The sequence below is a fragment of the Eptatretus burgeri genome, unplaced genomic scaffold (assembly GCF_056783735.1).
Source record: "Eptatretus burgeri isolate ZD-2024b unplaced genomic scaffold, Ebu_testis_v1 Ebu_testis_scaffold_3159, whole genome shotgun sequence".
Classification (NCBI taxonomy): Eukaryota; Metazoa; Chordata; class Myxini; order Myxiniformes; family Myxinidae; genus Eptatretus; species Eptatretus burgeri.
This window is the reverse complement of record NW_028225107.1, coordinates 235,013-261,150: the sequence shown is the minus strand read 5'-3', so window position 1 is coordinate 261,150 and position 26,138 is coordinate 235,013. Positions and strand designations below refer to the sequence as shown.

At 42.1% G+C, this 26,138-nt stretch overlaps 1 pseudogene; it reads right to left on the bottom strand.

Annotated features, from left to right (window-relative positions):
• Nucleotides 1-8,660: 8,660 nt before the first annotated feature.
• Nucleotides 8,661-13,380, bottom strand: LOC147006626 (uncharacterized; annotated as a pseudogene).
• Nucleotides 13,381-26,138: the final 12,758 nt, after the last annotated feature.

Sequence of the window (26,138 nt, the reverse complement as noted above, 5' to 3'; positions counted from 1 at the left end):
GGTTGCAACCAGGAAATGATGCAACCAGCAGGAACAAGTTGGACACGAACAACAACTTTTAAAATTCTCGAATCTGGATCCGGATCCGATTCCGATTCCGATTCCGATCTTTATCAAAATCTAATCAATTCTTCCTTGAAACACCCAACATGTCCACCTCTTGAGGTTTCCTGCTCAAAGACAGAAAAACAACAACAACAACAACATAGAGGTTAAAAAACAACAACAACAACAACAACAAAACAACACAGAGGTTAAAAACCAACAACAACAACAACAACCAAACAACACAGAGGTTAAAAACCAACAACAACAACAACACAGGGGTTAAAAAACAACAACAACAACAACTCAGAGGTTAAAAAACAACAACCTCCGTCCACATTCGATGACGAAGGTAATAAATGACGATTTATTGACGAGATAAGATAAATAAATAATTAACGATGATGAAGATAGAATTTATTATTCTGATCACGTTTAAACTGCTTTTTCCTGAAGGACGAGGGAGGCTGACGTCACAATGCATGACGTCATAATAAAAGTGACGTGTTCTGTCAACGACCCGTCTTCCAAGGGGACATCTGGCCGTGCTGGACGTGTTTTCGTCCGATAACAAGTTTCCATTGAAGATTTCTCTGTGGATTTTATTTTTATCTTCACAAGATGCGGCTGTTTGGAAAGAAAACCCAACGAAGGTTCCTCACTCGGTTTAAACAACATGGAGTGTAATTTTATCTCTTCACGTCGAGTGGAGCCCGAATAAGATCTGTTACTCTTCTTCCTCTCTGTTCGTGATTTTCCTTCTTCTGTCGAATGAGACGTGAATGACAAACGTGGAGCGGTGTGAATCCTTCCTGAAGGAACTCGGCCAGGGAATCTAGTGATAACCCAACCACAAATTGCAATAGAAACCATTCAAATGTTTTTTCACTCCAACTATGCTATAGAATGACAAACTAAAAGTCACCGAAAATCCAAGTGGAGGAACATGTTTATTTTTCAAAATGGCCGCCAAGACGGATAATTTTACAATCAGCCCGATACCAGCAAGTAATCGTGATAAAAATATATATGTGAAACACTTAGGTTCATGTTATTGGACACAATAAACCCACTTCTGACATTTTTAAACTGGTCACGTACTTCAAATTCAAAATGGCCAAAACTGACTGTTTTAGAATCAGCCCGATATCAGCAAATCGTGATAAAAAATATCATGTGAAAAACTTACAGTATATGTTGCTGGACACAATAAACGTATTTCTGACATTTTTAATCTGGTCACACACTTCAAATTCAAAATGGCCTCCAAAATGGCTGCCAAAACTCAAATTTAAAAATACTAAAATATAAGAAAATATTTGCATATATAAATAACACGCTTATTGTGAGCATCACGAAACTATTTTCAGGCATTTTATGCCCTCATGCATCAAAGTCAACATGGTCACCAAAATGGCTGTCCAGTCGCCTTATATCGTTCATATTTTTATGATTTGTCACCCAGATTCATGTTGACATCTTGAAATCAGTATAGGCCCGAGTTGAAAATGGTATCTATCTATAATTCCAGCAATCTGTGTGTGTCTGTCTGTCTGTCTGTCTCTGTCTGTCTGTCTGCCTATCTGTCTGTCTGTCCGTCTGTCTGTTTGTCTGTGACCGCAGTTTATCGACGACTGCCGGTCCGATCTGATTGAAACTTCCCAGGAATATTGCCGGGGCCCCGCGGATGTGCCTTTTCGAGGATTGATATCAATCGGACGAGCGGTTCCCAAGTTATGGCCATTTATTTACCAAACCAATGACAGGACACGGTGCTATGACGTCACGAAAGACGTCACAATTAATGTTTATTTATTTACTTATTTGTTTTTTTTTGTGGATACATTTGTGAATACATTTACAGAGAGAGGGGTGAGAGAGGAGGGGGAGAGAGGAGGGTGGAAAGAGCAGGAGAGAGGAGGGTGAGAGAGGGGGGAGAGAGGGGAGGGAGAGAGAGGGGGATGAGAGTGGGGGGGGCAAGAGAGGGTGGGCAAGAGAGGGGGGCGAGAGAGAGAGACCAATGACAAGACACGGTGCTATGACGTCACAATTAATGTTTGTTTATTTATTTATTTTTGCACGATTGACGGTCTGATCTGATTGAAGCTTGCCAGGAATATTGCTGGGGACCCGCGGATGTGCCTTTTCAAGGTTTGATATTAATCGGATAAGCGGTTCCCAAGTTATGGCCATTTATCTGTCGACCAATGACAAGACACAGTGCTACGATATCACGAATGACATCACAATTAATGTTTGTTTATTTATTTATTTTTGCAGGATTGACAGTCCGATCTGATTGAAACTTGCCAGTAATATTGCTGGGGACCCGCGGATGTGCCTTTTCGAGGTTTGATATTAATTGGACGAGTGGTTCCCAAGTTACGGCCATTTATCTGTCGACCAATATCTGTGAGAGAGGGGGACAGGAGAGGGGGTGATGAGAGTGGGGGCGAGAGAGAGGGGTGAGAGAGGAGGGGGGACAGAGAAGGGCGAGACTAGGGGGAGAGAGGGGGCAAGAGGGGGACAATAGAGGGGGAGAGAGAGAGGGGGCAAGAGAGGGGGGCGAGAGAGAGGGGACGAGAGAGGGGGGATGAGAGTGGGGGGGGCGAGAGAGAGGGGGCGAGAGAGGGCTGCACATACTGGCACTCAACTACGGGCACGCACCTACGGGCCCGTACTCGTACTTTTAAAATAATACTAGTGTACAGAATACTAAACCTTTGTTGGATACGCACATTACATATCATCAGCGTCACTTTCTGGATCAGGCAGAGTCACATTGGAGCAATGGAGTCCTTTGCATTCCATACATGCTGGAGAACATTGTAGCCCATACTTTACACAGCCGCATCTTCCTGGACAGTCTGTCTAGCAGGAACAGTTCATTGCTTCCAGAAGATACTCAGGTGATGGTTTCAAGTTTGTGTGAACAGGAAACATCTTCCCATCGCTGATCTTCCATCCCCAATCCTCAGCACACATATCGACCCCACTCCATTGCTGGACCTGATGATAAACGTGCTGGCTATGGTACTGAGCTGCTCATGATGTGGGAGGCAAGTTGCGAGGTTTTACACAAGTTGTGCTGGATGAAACCTTCTGGTAGAAGCGTTGCAGTCAAAGGGCGTCCAGTATATCGCTGGGTTTACCATTATACAAACAAACTTGGGCGTTTTCTCTAGCTGTCACAATGTCGTCATGTGTGGCACATGGGTGTTTGAAGATTGAAGCCTGTTGCTGGAAATGTTCACTCGACTTGAGTTTCTTCAGAGCCACCGGTTTCCCAATGCCGAACAATCTGGATGTAGTATCGCATCCCAGTATGGTATGAGCAAAAGAGAAGGTTATCATATATATCCTTACCAAGTGCTGTGGCTTGAACCAGCTTGATGTTCCAACGTCTTGGTGTCTTCCTTGAATTCAACTTTGGTTGAGATCTGAAATAAATGTCAAAGGATGTCTCTGATGCCTGCCTGCAGAGGAGCACAAGTAGGTCAGTGTCGTACCCAATAAGGACAGTGTTCTTTCTATCTGCTGATGCAATAGTTGTTTGCACCATCAGGACATCTTCTTCAACCTCTGCATGCAATACTTCAGTACCATGCTGTTCAAAGTGGTTGCTGAGCAGATTTATAAATCGCTGTTTATTTGTCTTGTTGGCTAGAAAGTCTTCTCTCTTCAACGGACACACCATTTCTCTGGTGAAATGCACGGGGGCTCTGATACTTGATTTGGTCCGTTTACCATGTGTGACATTTTTGGTGAATGGTCAACCTTCGTAACCATCAAATACAATGATGGCAGGGTCATATTTGCCGACAACATACTGGACGTACCGACTACAAATGGCGTCATATGTCTCGCCACCATTCCATGGAATTCTGTGCAAGAGAGCACCACCATCTCGGACATACTGTACATCATTCGGAAGGCTCGATGTCCCAGGAGCATCAGGAAGTTGTTTCCACATTGCATCAACCAATGTAGGTTTGTTGAGTGCAATCAGTACGTTGGTCGTTTCAAACAGTGCTGGTGGGTAACTCCAAAGTTCACATGTGAAAACTTCATTCAGATCCCCACGGTGCGTCCTTGCCGTAACGAGACGCTGTAACAGCAGTTGTGGGTCGATTAACACAGACTCTGTGTGCGTCTTCACAGCTGTTTTGGCCCCGAGGGTTATAACTTGATATTTCTTCTTGAATACATATTCCAAGACTTTTTGACCAACCATTCCATCCAAAATCTTCTTTCCAACATTGACGACATTGTCAACATTGACCGAAACACCTGCAGTAACTCCAGTGTCGATGCTGTGTAAGCTCGAATCATCATCAAATGGGCTTTTTATGGCAGAAATGGGTTTCTTGTGTCCAATAACATGAACCGAAGTGTTTCACAAATATTTTTTGCGCTCTAACTTGCTGATGTAGGGCTGATTCTAATATTGTCAGTTTTGGCGGCCATTTTGAAAAATAAACATGTTCCCCCACTTGGATTTTCGGGGACTTTTAGTTTGTCATTCTATGGCATACTTGGAGTGAAAAAACACTTGAATGGTTTCTATTGCAATTTGTGGTGGGTTTGGCAATATATTTTTAATATGTTTAATGTGGGTTGGAATCCTGATCCACATATTAATGGTCATCCTGGTGTTTTACCTGAAGGGCGAGACGCAGGTGTGTGCACCTTTCCACCAAAGGACATGAAGCTACAGGACCATGTACTAGCACTGGGGGTGTTGGTGGACACGAAAGATCCCATCGTGTCTCTTGATCAGAGTTGGCGAGTTATCGCCGGTACCTTGATCAAATTACAAATTCCTGCCAGTCAACTAAAGGATTGGTCAACCAGTTCGTGAAAGACTTGGACCACAACTACTCCCACAGGCCAACCTTTTAAGGAGGTACAGGTTGTTTGAGTAAACAAAGAAGAAGAGGATGTTTAAGGTTTTCGGAATGTCGATCGATGAGAAGTACAAATGGCAAGTGTGAGGAGGTTCCTGGTCTGAGAAGGGAAGCTGTACATGGAATTCAATTTCAACCAGACATGGATCGAAATGTTACTCATCGTTTGCAATTATTTGATCCACATCAAAGCATGGCAACAACTTCTTTGTACAATATTATATCAGAATAATACCATAAATAATGACAACCAACACAAGGAACCTTGAGGAGGCCATTTATCCCATCATTTCTGCACTTTATGAACACCACATGAATTAATTTAATCCGTTTATTATTCCACGAGTGAAGTACAAAGTAGGGTTAAGCAAGTGGTTCACTCTGTTTACAGAGTCTGTCTCCGGTGGAGGATCAACTTCATTATCCCCAACCTTTTGGAAAAAAAACAAAACCAAATGAGGGGATGTTGTGATTGGCTCCGTCTGTGTGTTGGCCCAACACACCATCTCCTCTTAAACAGTTCTGCAGAAATTCCCCAAACTTGGTTGTTATGATCATCACATGGTACGAAGGTGCAAGAGCAGTTCCATATTTGGACATGACCGCTGAGGTGGGGTCCAAAGGTCAAATGCCGAAAAATGCAATTCTGGGAACTTTTTATAATGTATCTTTGTGAATGTAATCAACATTGGGGGGGACACATGTAATATGTAATCAACATTGGGGGGACACATGAAATATGTAATCAACATTGGGGGGACACATGTAATATGTAATCAACATTGGGGGACACATGTAATATGTAATCAACATTGGGGGACACATGTAATATGTAATCAACATTGGGGAGACACATGTAATATGTAATCAACATTGCGGGGACACATGTAATATGTAATCAACATTGGGGGGACACATGTAATATGTAATCAACATTGGGGGGACACATGTAATATGTAATAAACATTGGGGGGACACATGTATGATGTAATCAACATTGGGGACACACATGTAATATGTAATCAACATTGGGGGGACACATGTAATATGTAATAAACATTGGGGGGACACATGTATGATGTAATCAACATTGGGGACACACATGTAATATGTAATCAACATTGGGGGGACACATGTAATATGTAATCAACATTGGGGGGACACATGTAATATGTAATCAACATTGGGGGGACACATATAATATGTAATCAACATTGGGGGGGGAGGGGACACATGTAATATGAAATAAAAATTGGGGGGGGCACACATGTAATTTGTAATCTACATTGGGGGGACACATGTAATTTGAAATGTTTTTTTTTTTTGGATTCCCAGTTCAAGCCCCAGGAAGTGGGGATCACATGGAAAATGCAATTAAGATCAGAATCTCTTTTTCAGGGAAGTAAAGAGGAATGAGATTCCTGGTTCGGAAGATTTCCTTCTGAACGAGTCTCCCCAAGTGGACCAGTCATCACCACAAACGATGACAAAGAATCCCTCCTTTTGGAAACGTCTGAAGTAAATAATTATCTTTTCCTCTTCTTCACTTTGTTTAAACCTGTTTTTCGATATATCTACTCCAACAAATGTACAACAAATTGACTTTCGAATCTTTTTCAACCAAGGAATAAGTTCCGCAGACGAAAGAAGAAGGGGAAGGTTTGTGACGAGGTTCAACAAAACGTGTAACTAAGAGAAAATATCCTTCAGAATGTTACATGAAACATACGAGTAATACAAATGGTATTCCTTTTTGGAAACTGAAGCAAACCCAATTGTATCTCTGGTCATTTTCCATCTGCTTCGAAGTCGGCTTACATCACCTTAGTCAGCCAATCTTACTGCTTCCTTTCATTGGGAGCAAAAATCACTTCCACGACGCTGTGTTTGATGCCTTGGTTTGATCCTGCACTTAAAATGGATGAAATTAAACATTTTGAATGATTCACACTGAGATTTCAACATCACCGTATTGCACATTATAAAGTTGTTTAAATGTTCTTTTATAAGAAGAAGATTATCTGTCATACCGGATACCACTGGGTGGTGTTAAGCAATGCACATTTACATCGAGAGAATTGGGGTCTTCCCCCCACCTTGAACCCCTCCAACATTTATGCAACCCTGACATAAACCATACTTGTGTACCCTTTGGAAACCTGCCAAATTTGTTTGAGTACTTTTTTGTTTTTTCTTCTTTTTGAAGCACATTTACAGTGCACATATATATTTCATTTTTAATTGTATTGATGATCACAGCCCCAGTCCTGATCCCTGGGGTACCCACATTACTTGCATCCTTCCAGGCAGACATCCTCGCATTCACATCCACTCTTGGGTTCCTTTCGCTCACCCGGTTTGTTGTTAGTTTAAACTTCTGAAAGTGTAGAACCACCACATCCACTGCATTTCCCTCATCTACCCAATCTTCGACTTTCAAAGTCAGCATGCATTAATGTGGAGGATTCCTTTAAGTGAGTGTTTTTAATTTTTATTTTGATGAAAAGCTGGACTGTTAAGACCTCCCATTGAAGCACTTGCCTGCTGAGGCTCAGTTGAAGCTTCTTCTTTCGGATACTGAACATGGCAGTCAATAGCCTCATTTCCTTGGGACAGAGTTGTTCTTCTGATGTAGTGCCCCCTGAAGGTTGGAGGAGTCATTTATAATTTGTCCCGAGTGCCAGCAACACACGTACCGACTCTTCATGAAGGACACCGTGGAATTCTTCACATCCACCAACTAACACTGGAAGATGGGACACCCAACTTATCGTCCGGGAGCCCATGGAGATTTGTTTAGCATTGCGAGTACAAAAGGTTTGAGGCTTGGAATATGATGGGATACAACATTGGACCCTCAAACGGGCATTCTTAAGTTTCATCTCCCATACCATTCCTGCGGGCGACCACTTAAAATACCCCCAAATTCAAGTTTAATTAGCATGATTGAGTACATGAATGAAACCAGTGCCAAAATGTTCTCCTAGAAGGTAGAAATAAAGATCCGCCATTCTTAAGTGTCAACTCCTGCACTTAGCCGACTTAAGAACGCCCCTAATTAGCGCTATTTACCGCATTAATTAGCATGATTGAGTACAAAAATGAGACTTGCACCAAAATATCCAGTAGGGTACCCTGACTAAGTTTCGGCCATTCTTAAGTGTCAAATCCTGTACCAAGTCCAGTTAATAACGGGTCAAAGGTCAGGGTCAGTGCTGCCGGGGGGGGGGGGGGGGGGGTTAATTAGCATAATTAGGTACATGAATGAAACCAGCGCTAAATTGTTCATCTTTTGGGTGAAAATCAAGATCTGCATTCTTAAGTGACAACTCCTGTACTTAGTCTACTTAAGAACTCCCCTAATTAGCACTAATTACCACGTTAATTAGCATGATTGAGTACAAAGATGGAATTCAGGCGAAAATGTCTATCAGACCACCCTGTCCATGGATTGGCCATTCTTAAGTGTCAACTCCTGTACCTAGTCCACTTAAGAATGGGGATAAAATGAATGAACAATATACATTATATTTGCGAAAACAGAGTTTAATAAAATTTGAAACAAAATTACAACATGGACGAAAATGTGATCGTGACTGCTGATAATTATAATTGGTACTGAGTTGTAATGATCACTATTAATTATATGAAATTACTAATGGAGTTATTTCTAACTGTATTTTGATTGTATTGATGACATTAAAGAAGTCACAGGTTGCAACTGGTTGTTGTGCATTGTGTTCCTGAATCATCTTCTGTCCAGTCTGACTCGTCATCCGATGAGACGGTCATGTTCTCCTCTTCGATAGTTTCATCACCATTGAGCTCATCTTCCTCTGGAACCAGGGTGTCTGGCATCTGTGGCCCTTCATGCCAAATTGGCTGATAATATCCATTGTCAAAGTCCCAACCATTTGATTCCGTAGGGTGCTGTTGGATTTTGGCAACATCAGCATTCAGCCACATGTGAGCAACAAATGATGCACGTTTCATATGCATAATGAGCTCTGCCTCACATGGTGGAATGGCACTTGCATTTATTCCCTAAAGTTTCTCGAAGGGGTTCTTTGCTGTCGACTTTGGTCCATAGCCCTTTTTAAACACCTTGTACCGATAACCATTGAGTGTCACCTTGCTGGTGTCCTTTGCACCATACATGATTGTGGTGAAAGTTTGCAGGGTCTTTCGATTTTTTTGACTCAGTTCTGTTTCAGTCGTTAGGCTTTGGAATGCTTTCTGTGCCTCTTTATTCTTTTCCCGCAGAGCAAATGGTTTCACTTTGCCTTTGCGAACAAATGCCGCAGTGTAGTCACTGCCTGTGAACACGTGGAATCCCGGCAATGCTGCACATATCTGAGGTCCAAGTAGCTCATAGATGGCGGTAATGCTGATATATCTACGGTTATTCTTGGCTCCAGTACCAACATCCATCCACAAGGGTGACGGAAACTTGCTACAGTGATACAACATGACGATTGCTATGTCTGTATCTGATGCACGAATGGCGATGTCCCATTGTTTCTCAGTGCTGTTCAGAGATTTTGCATGGAGACATATCTTCGTATCTGCCTCTTCGTGGTTGTTTCTAAGGTATTCAACAGAATCACGTCTGAGAAATCCATCGCCGACTTCGTAGTGATAGCATTCTCCGGGAATGTCAATATAGAGCTCACGGCTTCCGATGATCTGTTTGTATGCCTGGTCTTGCCATTCTCTCTCTCGGAACTTGGGGAGCTGTCTCTTAAATGACTTTGATTTCAGGGCATTGCTTAGATCTTTCGGTCGTTTTTGTTCTGGGCCAGTTATCAAAAACTCGCGGTCATCTGCTCCTCTCCTTCCCTGTTCCATGTCCTTCAAAGATGGTTGTGGGTAATCATCGAAGACTAGATGAACTTCCACACTCGACAGCGCCACTGTTTGAATCAGTATGCTTCTTGCGAGACCCCCATGGGTGGCTGGCTGATTTGGTGGTAGGGAATGGAGAAGAAGTGGCCCATCGATAATGCAAGCACGTTTGAATGCAGGACTGCATTCGGCATCATTCACCTTTGACTCCAGTAATTTGAAGAGAGTACTTTTTTTCTGTTTTTGCCATAGTTCCATCTGTACTGCACATTGACAAAGGGACTGGTGTGAGTGGATATTCAAAAATGAACGGCAAGTCCAGATTCCTTTTGGTGGCAAGTACCACAAGGCAGCCCATAAGATCTCTAGTACCCTTCAGCTCCGATATTTTCTTGTTTTCTGTTCTTCGGTTCTTTGCACATCCATCTGAAAAGGTCTTCAGTTTTGCCTTTGTTATCTTCTCTTCAAACCTATTGGGATCAGCAATGCAAGAATCCAGGAAATCTTGGTGGTGTGCCTGTCCCTCTTTTGGAATTCTGAGCAGACTTTCACGAATCTCATCACTGGTAGCCTTCCTGGTGTTAATGTTGAACAGTTTCTTCTCTGATGCTTCTGTTTCGACTTCCATCTCAAAGGGATTGCGAGAGTCTTCTATTTGTTTCATGACCTTCTTCAAGTCACGCATATCACGATATATTCGTGCAGGTCGGAGTTCTGCAGCAACATCATCATTCACAATCAAACCTGCCATCTCTTGCACAAGGCTTATGAAAGAAGCCCTGGTAGATTTTGTGACCATCCATCTCAAACGAGCAGTATAACTTTTTGGCAGACGATATCCCTGTGAGGTGAGACGCTGCGTCAGCGTTGACCGTTTGTTCCAGAGTTAAATCGACAGGAACACGGCTGAAAGCATGGTCAGTTCTTCGGACAGTGAACACACCTTTCTCGGAGTCCGGGGTGCGATTTGTCGATATTCATCAGGTCAAGCTGGAATTTTGTCAACCATCTGCAATAGTTGACATGGGTTGTAGCGAAGAAGAGGTCTATGACTGCAGTCAGTGTGAAGATGTATAGATCTATGTCATTTGTTCTGATCGCTCTCTCCAGGTTGTGGTAAAGATGAATGTAATCGTTGTACATCATCCAAAATTGAGCGGTATAGCCATGTGTTCCAGATCTTGTTTCATCTGTGTACTTGGTATAGGCAGTTTTTCCAGCAACGAAGACATCTGATGCACCTATTGACTCAAGTGCAACTTCACCACTGTGTACACTGTTGATGAATTCCTCTAGTTGATTCTTTTCCTCGTAGGTCTTCATGAATGCCAAAAAGCGGAGGATCTCAAAGGCAAGGGCTAGTACTGGATGCAACCTTTTGCAATGATTAAAATGTTTTCCTGATAGGAAGCCGTTCCGTGACCCTGGGGCTAGGACGTCAGTATCAGTTAGCATGTCAGGTCCTCCTAAATCAGAGATGATATTCCCGACCGCTTTAAAAAATGCCATCTCAATGTGAAACACACCTGGCATTATGAAGACGTCATCAAGTTGGGGCTTTTCTGTGGCTTGAATCTACATGGCAGGTTTGGCCGCATTCAGGTCATACGTGACAATTCCAAATTTCTGCTCACACTCTTTGGCACATCTTTGGGCTGTGATGAGCGTCTCTTGTATGACGTCAAGACTAGTGATTGGCTGTCTCAGGTTGGGCATGTATCTGACCTCTTGTTTTGGCAGCTTGTCTTCGTAGTTTTTGGCATTATACCCAACCCACATTGGAACCTTGCCAACATCTAGAGCATGACTCATCATCCACATCAGGTCCAAGTTTCTTGCAGCAGCACTGACATCAGGGAGGTTGAAGACATCTATGTGCTTGTAACTGAAAACTGTAATTCTGTTTTTTTATGATATGGTTCCAGTGATACCTCTTGTTGCTCCAGTGATCGTTTTCACCCCTTCCTGGTGCTAGGGACTATTGGTGGCAATGAGACGAACTCGCTTGGTTCAACTGACCTTGTTTCTTCTGATTCATCTGGTACATTCTGATACATTATTCCCATTGTATAATGGAGTGTGTCTGCACCAGATAATGTATTTGTCAACTCATCGAAGTTATCACATGCAACACCCATTGGCTTGTCTTCGATGGTTCCATCAGGACAGGACAGTCACCTTTCTTGAAGTTGCTCTGCTGTTTCTGTTTCCAATTCCTCTAAGCTGTTGTAATTTATGCAGTGCCCAAATCGATTTAACACCTGCACAACCTTTTTGCTACCTGTGACAGATTTCACAGCGATACCCAGTGCCACTTGCTTTGTTGGTTTGACTTTACCTCTCCTCGTAATGAAGAGGGCATCATCACAGGATGATTTAACGCGGCGCATGACATAATCAGTACATTTTGTGGGATTTTGTCCACAGTACAAGATGGTGAAGAAAGTAGATAACAGAAGTGGGGGGGGGGGGGTATTCTGTTCCCTTCATCACCTCCCTTCTCCCTTCAGGTCATCTAAAGTAGGATTTTGGGGCAAATCCTTTTTTTGAACATCAAGTAGTTGTTTCCTGAGTAGCAGAGCGGCCTTAGTCACAATTTGTTCATCATCGGAGGCATTGTCATATGTGACACGTACTGCGTCATCAGACATTTCAGAACTGTACATTATCAATCCTAATTTCTTTCCGAGTGGAGTTTGAAATTTAAGTTTGTCACCAAATTTTCCCTTAAAATTCCGCATTAGGCTTTGAGCGTTATTTGGAGGAGTTTCTGATGATATATTGCACAAGTCCACATACCTCGCATACACGGATGTAAGGAGTTCAGGCCTTTTATTTCTGAGGACAGATTGCTCAACATATGCTTGAATATCATCAACAGCTGACGGGTTGGTGGTACTGGTCGATGGACTTTCGGCACTCTTCCTGTCACGATTGCGTACTCTGTTTGCCGACATCAGAAAGGAACTCTTGCAAGAGTGATGATATTTCACTTCCTTGGCGACAAGGTCAATGCCACTGATTTTAGACAAGATTTTAGCATCATTTAATACCAAAGCCACCTCCTGAATGCTTTGGCTCACCTCGAGAGTTTCGCAAGCACCAGCAACTTCAAGCCCACCCTTGTTGCGCTTTTTTGTGTTGCTAGAAAACAAACATTGCAGTGGAAATATACTGGAAGTGGATGGCTTTTCATCTGAGGTTGCGGTTGCAGAACGTAAATGTGTTGTCGTAGAGGTACTCGCAGTGTCACCAATGTCGACAGGTGACTGGCTGGCTGAAACTGCAGTAGTTTTTATAACAGCTAACATGATATCCATCCTTTTCCCCTGGGCTTTCAGGTAGATCAAGAACGACATCGTGTTTGACTGAATTCTCGAAATTTCGTTTTTTTATGCCTGTTTGATGCAGCTTTTTGTACTGTGGCCCATTGTTGTTCACCGAATGGTAACACGTCAAGGCATGGCATCTTTCCCGAACTCTGATGCGTATGAAGGATACAGCATCTCTGAGGTGTCGGAACTGGGCTTGGGGTCTCAGTCCTGGCAATGGTAGGAGACCAATCAGGGTCTTGCATATCCATTGTCACTTATCTGAAAAGGCAATATTATTTGGGATAGAACAATGTTCAGGAAAAGGTTTTTTTAAAGGAAACATTTTGTTTTTGCAATCGGCAAAATGAAATTTATTGTGTTACCAGGTTTAATTAGACATGGCGTAAATTAAAGTACCGGTAAATCTATTAAATGATATCAGGCCCAGAGACAGATATTGTGGATTAAAAAAATGTTTTTATAAACATGAAAAGGGATGAGATGATCACATTTGACCCGTTCTTAAGTGGACGAGGTATAGGAGTTGACACTTAAGAATGGCCAATCCATGGACAGGGTGGTCTGATAGACATCTTGGCCTGAATTCCATCTTTGTACTCAATCATGCTAATTAACGTGGTAATTAGTGCTAATTAGGGGAGTTCTTAAGTAGACTAAGTACAGGAGTTGACACTTAAGAATGGCGGATCTTGATTTTCACCCAAAAGATGAACAATTTAGCACTGGTTTCATTCATGTACCTAATTATGCTAACTAACCCCCCCCCCCAGAAGCACTGACCCTCACCTTTGACCCATCCTTAACTGGACTTGGTACAGGATTTGACACTTAAGAATGGCCGAAACTTAGTCAGGGTACCCTACTGGATATTTTAGTGCAAGTCTCATTTTTGTACTCAATCATGCTACTTAACGTGGTAATTAGCGCTAATTAGGGGCGTTCTTAAGTCGGCTAAGTACAGGAGTTGACACTTAAGAATGGCGGATCTTTATTTCTACCTTCGAGGAGAACGTTTTGGCACTGGTTTCATTCATATACTCAATCATGCTAATTAAACTTGAATTTGGCGGTACTTTAAGTGGTTGCCCCCAGGAATGGGACGGGAGATGAAACTTAAGAATGCCCGTTTGAGGGTCCCATGTTGTATCCCATCATATTCCAAGCCTCAAACCTTTTGTACTCGCAATGCTAAATGAATCTGCATGGGCTCCCGGACTATTAACGTCCATCTGATTTCTCCACTTGATGTGTTTGCAAAGAGAGGATAACAGACAACTGAGGCAAAAACAGGACCCTTTTTGCAGTGTACGCACAGCGACTTCAGTTTACACGGCAGTACAGTGTGTCGTCCTGCCAATCAAGTGAAAGACCAGGTACTTTGCCAGTCTTGCAACCAACAGTCATTGATGTGCTCGTCATAATCTGTCTCATGCAAAATGTGATATTCTACATTCATCAGTGCTCGCAAGTTGAGCCGGTCCTGTGTCATGGCTGTGCAAAGCCTCTTCTTGATGGGGTCATTTTCAAAAACGAATGCTCAGCACTACAGTTTGTGACCATCAACACGAGATACATACGAAGTGCTCTTTCTTCATCAGGAAATGCATCCTCAACACACTTATCAATTACCAACTTATACTGGAGCTGTTCTTTGCCTTTATCATCAACTTCTTCACCCTTAAACATCTTTGAGAATTCAGCGAACAGGATAAGCACAATCCCAAGATGGTGATCGAGATCAGAATTGTAGTTTTTAATCAATATCGTCGCTGCACCCTGGATCTCTTCAAGACTGAGTGTTTCCAGTTGGCCAAAGAAAGTAAATTGAGAACAGATTGGCTCAGAAGCAGAAAGCAGTTGTGCAAGAGAGCTGAGAAATTTATACATAACCGGTATGTAACTCTCAGCAACTTCTGCAACTTCTCTCTGAAACTTCTGCAAAGCAGAGAGTTCCGTTTCGGGCATGAGACCATCATCTCGTGGATTCAGCTGCACATTGCATCGACACTGGCAAGCCTGCTCATGTCCTGTTGTTCCAGATGTCTCTGCTTCCTGCCGCTCAAACTCATTAAAGCACTCCTTTTTTGACTCGACAAAAGTTTTCCATGACTTCGCAGTTGCCACTGCAGTGTTCCGATCTCGTTTGGTATCCCGTAGCTTTTGACTCTTCCCATTGATCCTGTGTAGAATCTCATTCCAAAAGAATGAATGCAAACACGTTTCCAGCTTACACATGTGTTCATATAAGCCATTTGTCTCACAATGTATGTTGGACATTTCATCCGGGTTGTCAGCAATTTTGGCCAGCGCGTATCTGATTTGAGGATAGTCCTGCATGAGTGCTTTAGTGGCGACAGGCTCTGCATGACCAGCATGTTGCAGTGACCCTTTTAGCTGCACATACATGACCTTCAGCTGATTTGAGCGAATCCATGAGTATTTCATCACGACATGCGGATGCAGTGAAAACACAATTCTTCTTGAGAACGTCAAAGAAACCCTCAGCAGCTCCCTTTCCACCCATGTTTAGTGAATGTCCTGCACAAGGTATCGATATCGCCAGGTTATTCTCCGCTGACACCTTGGCTTGGAAGCCATTGTACCTTCCGCACATAGCTTAAACATTGTCACATTCATTTTCACAATAATTGTTTTTTTTCGATCTGGTTTGTATTTCGGAATTCCACCAAGCCATAGAAAATGTCTTAAGGACTGTTCTTTTGCAATCTTCATGTTTCAGCGCTGTTCTGGAAGACACAATTCGCCTTGTGCTGATCTGAACTGCTGTTCATTCTGTACCGCTGATCTGTACCGCTGTAACATCAGTGAGAGTCGCAAAGAGAGGGAGATTGCAAAGCATCAGACTTTCTTGAGTAACATCCGCAGTCGTTGTACATGCAAGTTGTCAGAAAATAATTTAGATTGGGGTGGGGGGAAAATGAGTCACAGTGCTGAAAGCACAACCCTTTTTTGAAAAGAGTTTTGCGGAGGCCCCTGGGGAACTGCCCAGTCTGCCTGTCCTTAATCGGGCAATGGCCAGCGGAGAGGAGACACACATTGATGGATTGCTTTGTGTGTGAAACACCAGAATGACAGTTTGGAGATGGGCTGGGATTCAAACCAAGGCTGGATTGCCAGGAGGTGCATGTGGGAGCTTGGGACACCAAGCAGAAATAGAAAAGTGTGGTTTAAAAAAAAAAACTTTTTGGTGATCTTCACACCCTCTTCACCACGTGGTATTTACTGCCTTCATTGTCAACTGTATGTGAAGATACCTTGTAGGGGAGCAGTCAAGTTGTGTTTTTTCTGTCCAATGCAGCAAACACAGAAAGAACCGAGGCAGTCTGATTCTCACCGACCTCACTGTATTTTTCGTTTGACATTGTTTTATTTGTGACATTGTTTGAGCCACAGCTTTTCATAATCTCTTTTTTTCTGCAGGAAAGTTCAGAATCAAATGTCCAATGGTTTTGAGGAGGAAAATGTTGAACCTCAAGTGATCAATGGATCATTTGAGGAAGACATTGTTGAACCTAAAAGGACAAAAGGATCTTTTCAGGAAGAGTTGCGAACTGGTGAGTTTTGAGAATTCATCTTTTCACAAGATAAATTATCTTGGTTAGAAGTATTTTGCTTGTCGGTCGAGCAACCTGAAAGTGGTGGTGTGATGGTATTTGGGAAGAAATTTTACATGTTTGGGTGGAAATTTTGAAAATGAAAAACTTCTAACAGTTGGAGGTGCCAACAACAACCGACCTTCTGTTATTCGAAAGATATCATGGTTCTTTAACGTGCCACCAGTCATCAATGCTCATCATTCCATATTGAGCTGTTGCTGGAGATGATGTGAAGCAATCTTTTTTGAACACTTCCTCTTTGGGTTTTGGTTCGTGGGGCAATTTGTTTCTGAACGAAAATTTGTCTCCAAACCAGCAGAGGCACTGCAACAACACCACACACTCAGCCAGTGATGTCACCCCGCAGTATTGTGCTGTATATGAACGAAGAAGAAGACTGATTTGTTTGATTTGAAAATATAAATCCCTTTAATATCAATCCAAAAATGTAAATTTGCTGCCTTCATTGCTTGCTGTCCAACACTGTTTCAGATGCATTTTTCCCACCATTATTCCTTTATCTTTTTCTGGAACGGAATCCCCCATTCATAATTAATCTGTGTCCAACACAGCAGTACAATGGAAGTGAACGAACCTCTGAACTGCTTTTATTCTCATCCTGACCACACATTGTTGTATGAAGAGCTCGTCTTGCTCATGAGAGCTCATGTCGAACTGGTTTTGGCTTTTTTGGTCCGATGAAGGATTGATGCCAGAAAAGCCAGCTTTCTCTCACCTCCAGTGGTGGATAGCAGAGCTCAATCAATGTCCTTCTTGGTGATTGCATCTGTTTCACAAAATCAAATTGGTGCTTCTCCGGGAGGACGTTTGGTCACAAATGTGCAGTCGCTCAGATGGACCTTGTACTTGGTGTCCCATCTGATCGCATTAGTTTGTAGTAATTGAACATTTGTCGATGTCTTTCATGAAGAGTTGACAAGTTATCTCCGGCACCCTGAAAAAATGACAAATTCCTGCCTTTACCAACTCCAATTTACCATCTCTAACTGGTTCTTGAAAGATTCAGACCAACCTTCCATGTTCTGAGCCCTTTGGAAAATTAACAACTGGCTGGCCAAAAGAAGAAGAAGAATAGTTGATGAAACTGACATCCTTTGAACACAACACACATCTGAACAATTTATGGTATTCTGTCCTTTAATATTTTTGTGTCACAATATCTGTTTTATGGTGATTTTTCCTCTTCTTTCCAGGATCTTCTCTCAGTCATGGTAAAGTTTACGAGGATGCTGTTTGCGTCAACTCCATCAAATCTTCTCCCAGGCAGAATAAAGATGACAGTGCTGACCATGAGAGGTGTGCGTCAAATGTGGAGGACAAGCCTGTTGTGGTAAGCAAGACATTGGATTACCTTTATACTGTGCAGTAACATCCCGGATTGTGTCGTGGAGGTGTTCCTGAAATGTGTGACGATTATTGAAACGACGTAAATCCGATAAATTTTTCTCATCAGAATTCATGGAATAAGTGAGGGCTGCGTTCCTGACGTCACCACTTCAAGGGTTATATTTCACTTTTTACCGATGATATTACCATTTTTGATTAATAACAGTTACATTGAAGTTCAGTACAGAACTTGTTTCGGTAACTTTGCGATCTCCCGATTTGGTACTTTTGTGATGTATCTGGCATCTTTATCAGTCTTGTTAGTTCTGAAAACGTTTGAGAATAAAAGGTATGGTTTTTTGAAGCAACATAAGTGATATTGAACTGTTAGAGAGTGGTACAAATGAGATAGTGGTACAAATTAGATAGTGGTACAAATGAGATAGTGGTACAAATTAGATAGTGGTACAAATGAGATAGTGGTACAAATGAGATAGTGGTACAAATGAGATAGTGGTACAAATTAGATAGTGGTACAAATGAGATAGTGGTACAAATGAGATAGTGGTACAAATGAGATAGTGGTGCTAATGATGTAACGACATAAATGGGGTATTACATTATTTATATATGATATCGATTATTTCCTTCTTTTTAGTTCCAATGAGACTTATTGGAGAAGTTGATGTGAGATAAACAGGATTGTCTGGAGGTATGCATCTCCCCTCTGAGCTCTCTCGCCAGCTATAAACTGTCATCCTGGTGTTCGACGGGGAGGGTGAATCATCTATGTGTGTACCGTCCCTCGGATGGACGTTGGACTGGGCGTTCCATCTGCCGGCATGAGTCGGTGGACGTTAAAGATCCCACGGTGTCCTTCGTGAAGAGTCAGCGAGTGATCGCCGGGACCATGAACAAATTCCAAATTCATGTCCTGACTTCCTGAGCCGGAGTGGTGACCAGACCAGGATTGTGGCTGAGTAACTGCTTCGGCAGCATGCTGAGAGTAGAGGATGGTACATGAATATAACGCCTTGAGTGTGGTTCGTGAATATGATGATGATTATTGAGTTCATGTGAAATTATCATTGAAACACTGCTTCATTATTTCTCTTATATTCCATAAGCACTGTTGTCAAGCTGTGTTTGTGCCTGTTTTCAGATTGGGAACTGGGAAATTATCTCCAAAATTGGACAAGGAGGTTGTGGAATCGTCTACAAGGCAAAGAACGTCAACTCTGAAGAAGAGGTACAACATTGTGGTATACTTCCTGTGTCTTGCTTTCACCTTCTGGGAGCTGGAACAGCTCATGGGGGAGCTAAACAGAACACAGGGGAAAACACAGCCAGCAGTTTCAAGGGGTGTGATGGAGGGACACACGGAAGATGAATGAGAGAAAAGGAATGGGAGGATTCCCCGACATTTGGATTTATCTCCCTTATTTCTTTTTCGATGAAAGATACTTTTTCTTTCGACTTATTGGTCCCAGATCCTTACTGGAGAAGATTACATCATGTATGTGGATTACAATGGACAAATAATGTGTAATTTGTGTCAGAAATTTCAGTAAAAAATAATGGGGAACACCCCTTGAGGCGAAGGTGATGGGGGGCTTCTTCATTCCTGTCATTGTGAAAACTCCAATGACGAAGTTTCCGGAGACATAATGTTTTCGGGTTGAAGGTCCCTACGTCCATCTGTGCTAATTTGCTGTTTTCTCTGTAACCAAATATCTGATTGCAACCACATGAAACGTAGTAGCACATGTCAAGTACTCCCCATTGGAAATAAGTGTGATATTTTATTGATGTCATCGAGCCTGGTGTTGGCGCAGTGGTTGGGGCAGCGGCTTGGGATCCAAAAGGTCCTGAGTTCAAGCCCCGTTGGGCCACTGAATTAACACACCAGGGGGTTCACTCAGCCTGTCATCGTTCCGAGGTTGGCGAAATGAGTACCAGTATACTGGGCCGGTGTACACCCCGGTTAAAATAGGTGTGCCATATCCCTGTGTCGTAAGAGGCGACCAGGGTTGCGTCAGGAAGGGCATCCAGCATAAAACATGTGCCAAATCACTGTGCGGATCACACGGATTATATCCGCTGTGGCGACCCCGAACGGGAGCAGCCGAAAAAAGAAGAAGAAGAAGATTTTATTGATGTCATCGGTGGCGTTGTGATGACATCGTAATTGCAGACGTCGAACTCTTTATCCGATCAGTGTGAAAATCTTCTCTGGAATGGCTGAACAGATCGAGGTGAAACTTTACAGGTGTTATCACCTATTAATGAAGAACAAAAAGTTTGTCACCTGTGATGTCATAGGTCACATGGTTTGACAGGTATCATTTTTTCAAAGAATAACCCTTTAAAAACCTTCTTGAGAACAGCTTGACAGATCAAGGGGAAACTTCACCCACATCTTCCTCAAGCCTTGGCGATACCAGCGTGTTCATGAATAATTATTAGGTCACATGTTTTGCCAGCCATATTGGATTGTACAAAAATCTTTTTAAAATTCTTTCTCTTGAACCTCTTCATTAATCGACGTGAAACTTCACAATTATGATCTAGTCGTGATGGGGATTATATGTATTCAGGTTCAACCTGATTGGATACATGGTCTGGCAGCCAGACCTATTTAATATTTTGAATCTGGGTTTCGGGATTTAAATCAAACTTGGTACACGTATGTGCAATGATGTCATGATGTGGGCGGAGGCATATCTGGCAACATCGAAGAGTGCTGTTCTAGTTTTTTCTTCTCCTTCCAATTCCTGCCACTCAACCAGATTCACCTGTGGTGTGTCCATTTAATAGTCTACTTATTCTCCTTTTGATCCTCCATCGATGTAAAATTGTTCCTTTCTGTCATTTAGCTCCTCTTTGGACTTCTGTATAAATAGATACAATCAGTACATATCACGATACACCGATATCATATATTTCACTCACTTTCCCACATTGTAACCAAGATCTTATCACGTGACCTCTTGTCATCTCTTTCAGGTTGTTTTGAAGGAAGCAATTTATGCGAAAGATGTCAAAAAAGTAAGTTTCTGTGAACGTGGAGATAATGGTGTTTTAACTGTTGAACGAATAGAGTTTAATTTACCTCTGAACTGTCCTGGTAGATCTTTTATCTGTGATGGATATTTCATGCTTATTGGTCCTCAATGCTGAGTCTCTCTGTGTGAGTTACAATATTGTGGTTCGTGTGATGAGGGGTAAGTTAACCTTCATACATCTTCTTGAATGAATTTTTTCAATTTTCTTTCTCTTTTCTCTTTCTATTTTTTGTAGCTCTGGTACGAAGCTGAGATGATGAAGCAACTTAATCACGAAAACATTCGTAAGTATGGATTTCACTTGAATGTATCGCAGTATGAACTAGAAGGACACTCGGTAGAGCACATACCTCCACCAAGTAATGTCTGACCCACGAGAACATTTCAGGCCCAATACATTTTTGAAATATCATGCTCTCAATAGTTTTTGTCCCTGTCCCTCAAGAGTGAAGAATCACTTTCAAATTTATATAATTCTCGTATCCAGATCTGGGTCCAATCTGCCCACCAAATTTCATCTGGATCCGTGCACAACTTTTTGAGATGTCCTTCACACAGTCAGACAGACAGAGAGGGGTGAAAACATAACTTCCTTCACCTTTGGTGGTGGAGGCAACAAAACCAGTTACAAATTGCTTCTGTGGCATGAATTTCTCACTTATCAATCAACTATTGGACTTTTCTTAAACTCAAACAAAACCAAAGTTCAAGTTTGCAAAAACACTGTTTTGGATCTGTCTCTTCATCCTTTGTCACAAAATGCTGGTGCCGCTTAAGCAGCTTCCTAAGCAAGGGTTATACTGGAGGGTTTGACATTGCCTTCCCAACAGTAGTTGGAGCAGGAATCTGTAATTTAGGCATGTGGGGTCTTTCACGTCTACCAACTAATTTTGGCAGATGCGATGTCAGTTTAACATCCATCCAAGTGATGGAACACACATTGAATCATCCTGCCTGGGAAACACCAGTATGACAGTTTAAAGCTGGGCCACATTTCCATCCCAGGCGAGACAGCTTTGAGGCGAGTCTGCCTACATCTGGGACTCTTGGCCATCCTGTCAACACTGTTTTGCATTGCGTATTCTTTAAGAAAATTATCCCTTGCATGACATATATCATATCATATCATATGTCATGCATTGGACCGGCGACCTTTCGAGGATTGTGAAAGGACCACATTGACCCTCACCTGTTAACTACTTGTCATTTGAAGGGTCACACGAAATTTGCATGTTCATGTTGTTTACGGTATTTTAACTTTGGAGGAGTTTATGACGTCATCTTAACTTGTGCTCCACTATCTTTTTTCCCCACAGTGAAGTTGCTTGACATCTATGAAAATCCGATGTTTAACCGGGTGATCCTCATTCTGGAGTATGTGGATGGAGGTGAGGTTTCTGACATCGTTTTGCTGAAAATCCACTGTTTCTGTCCATCAAGTCCACTTTTACTTGAGCTTTCAACAATTTAGTCTTTAATGCACATGAATTATGATGTCCTCATTGTTGGGACCTGTTATACTCTTTCTCAGGCTCATGCTTGAACAGATCTCAGGCTCATCCGGTATATATTTATTACAGGAACAAAAAGATCAGAAAAGATGGTATTGACATCTTTAGTTTCATATTTTCATGTTCACAGTCTGATGCACCTGAAAGCAGTACGTTGTATTGAGCTCAACCATGAATGTTGATCCAAATAGCAAAGTAAATAGAATATGTTTTGAAGTTAAGGCTTGTTCTGATAAATGGAACATTTTTCAGTTCAAACAAATTTCAGTCTCATCCTGTCACTCTGGCAGGATTGTCAAAAACAACCCACTGAACTATTCCCATGGTCTGACACAAGAAGTGGTTCAGCCTCTTGACGTTATGGGCCTCACCATCAACCACCATGTGGATCATATGTCAAAGTTGTCTTCCAAACTGAGCTGCAGACTCCGTCATTTCAAATAATTCCTTCAGCTCATCGGCGAGAAGGTGTTTCTGTGTCGGTCAATGGAGATGGATTGAGACCTTTATATTCCACAGAATCCTGGAGATCCGTTTTTGATTCTGCAACTTCTCACTTCGGTGATGAGATGGCAGCACCACAAACTGATATGGATTCTGTGCAATACAAAGCTCAACATTATTGACATATCACGTGATGAGACTGAAACAAATGCTCTTCTCACATGGCAAATGTGTTGGCTCCTCTTATTTCTGTGGTCTGTCAAAGGAACACACAGTCTTGGAGGAGTGAGCTGATTGAGGGTTTTACACTGTGTTAACAGTGGGACCATAGTAGGACACAAACAAGGAAATGACTGAACAGAAAGAGAAAGAAAAGAGAGGAAGGGATCTTGTTCTGCACACATGGAGCAACACGTCTCATGTTCCATATTTGCTGCTTTGCAGTCGAGCCCCCCTTCCCCCTCAACCCCCGACCATATTCTGTTCCTCCAGTGCAGACAAGATCTTCCAGTAGCCCCCTCCTGGTTAAACTCAAAGTCTACACTTTCCACACACTTCCACTCTTTTGTTCCTCTTTTCTCCCATTTGTGCAACTGCCCTCTAGAAACTATTCAATCACATTCTCCCCTCCAAGACTTCAATCATGCAGTGCATCACCATCTCATGTCATCCTCGATAACTTTCTTCAATAATTTTTCCATCCCTTATTCTTCCATGACCTTCGATTTTGCAAAAAAATTTTTTATCTTCATCGTTTTGTGTTTATTTAACAATAAAACATCCAAATCTTCCAAACCAAAACAACTTTTTCTGTCCTCGTGTTTTCTGAGAAATGAAAAATCTAATCGTCTTGCCCTTGTATGTTTCTATTTGATGTGTGCAGCTTCACTCCATCAGCATCTTGCTCTGTGGGGAAAATTTGAAGAAAGACAGGCATGGCATATCATGGAGCAGGTGAGCCAAAAGAGCTTTTAGCGTCAGTCTGATGTTTATGATGTGTTTTGAAATTTGACTTCAACAAATATAATTGAAATCAAAATTGTAAAATCTTAACAATTACAATCTGTCTCCATGTTTTAATGTGTTATCTCCTCCTTCCAGCTGGCTTCTGCTTTTGCGTACATGCACAGACAGAACATCGTGCATCGGGATATCAAGGTAACCAACTACACCAGCAGAGACTGATACGTTCTGTGTAACACTGCAACAGAAACCATTTTTATGCAGCACAGCAGGAAGGATTGGGGGTGAGGGAGGGGGGGGTTAGTGGAGGTGCCAGGAGAGTACAAAAATTCATATTGTTGGGTAATGATCAACAAAGGTGGAAGAGGAGGATTGGGGTGGGGGGCGGGAGTGGGCACCAGTTACACACCGATTATTTTTGTGCTCGTTGCCCAATTAATGAAACCTATAATATAATTAGAAAGGGAGGTAAAATTAATAAGAAAAAGAGCAATCAGAGCTGGCAGACCCTTGCCAACACTTGTTTTGTGTGGTGTTCGTCTAGTTTTCTGTGGCGTTTCTGTACTGGTGTGTTTCGTAATTAATAAGAGACAAGATTAGAACTTCCACTTTATAACTGCTGACAGTGATGACTGGGTACCAAGTCATTCCGCTTTGATGCAACCCCGCTTTGATTGGATACCTGACCATAACCCGGGACGTTTTTTTGTTATTATTATTCAATTGAATTCAGAATGAGATTAAAATAAATTCAATTCAAACGAGAAGGGCACTCAGAGTGCACACCAACACCGGCAATGCCTGATCCATAAGAACATATCGGCTCAAAACATTTTTGAAATATCATGCTCCATATCGTTTTGGCCCCATCTCTCAATGGTGAAGAATCACTTTAAAAATTAAATAAATATCGCGTCCAGATCTGGATTCAGATCTTCACCAAGATCAAATCGATTCATCATTGTCACACACCCAACCTGTCCCCCACGTTTCATCCGAATCCGTCACCAAGTTTCATGGTGAAAATTTTATCTCAATCCGACAAGCGGTTGCAGAGATAAACATGAAAGTTCTGTGTGGACAAACAAACAAATGAAAAATCACTCAGAGTGACAACTTGGTGAAACGGAATGGCACTCCGTCGATAACACACCTCCGCCGGGATGAATAGTTTACATTTTGTGTGCCACTGATAGGTCGGATGTGATTCCGGACCTCAACCAAAATCAAATTGGCTTGTTCTTGTCACCGAACCAACTCTTCCACCTCGTTTTGTCACAAGTCATCCACAAGTTTTAGAGATAACATGCTTTCCATCGTTTTTGGCCCCATCTCTCAATGATGAAGAATCACTGAAAAATTCTCGAATCTGGATCTGCATTGAGATCTTCACCAAAATCAAATAGATTTATCATTGTCACACACCCAACCTGTCCACCAAGTTTCATCCAAATCCGTCGTCAACTTTTTGAGATATCATGCAATATCGTTTTTAGCCCCATCTCTCATGGCGCTGATGCAGTACCCCGTTTCCAGAAAGCTGGTACACTGTTTACCAACCTCGGAAGGAGGACGGGCTGAGTCAACCCACCAGGTGCTGATCCGCACCATAGGGGCTGAACTGAAGACCCTAAGATCTGAAGGCAGCCACTTTAACCGTCAAGCCAACAACAGGCTTATTTTCTTGTCTGAAGAACATAAAATAAAGTTTTTGTTTTCTTGAGTTATTTAGACCATGAAACCAACCTTTAATAATAATGATAATAAACTTGATCCAATAATGTGATGTTGATGATTGCGATGATAGACAAGTTTATGGAGATGATGATGGTGATAATGATGATTGTGTTTGAGGGGTTAAGGAGGTTAATGTCTGAACGGCGCATGTTAATTAATTAGGTGATTAAATCCTCAATAATATTACATCGGCATCACACGTGGCCTGAAAACATGAAGTTTCCTGCTTGGAATGATTTTCAATTTTGTTTGATTTTCAGGCAGACAGAGTAAAAATAGTATCTCAATTATTGGGACGAATTGAGAGCCAAAATACGGTAAA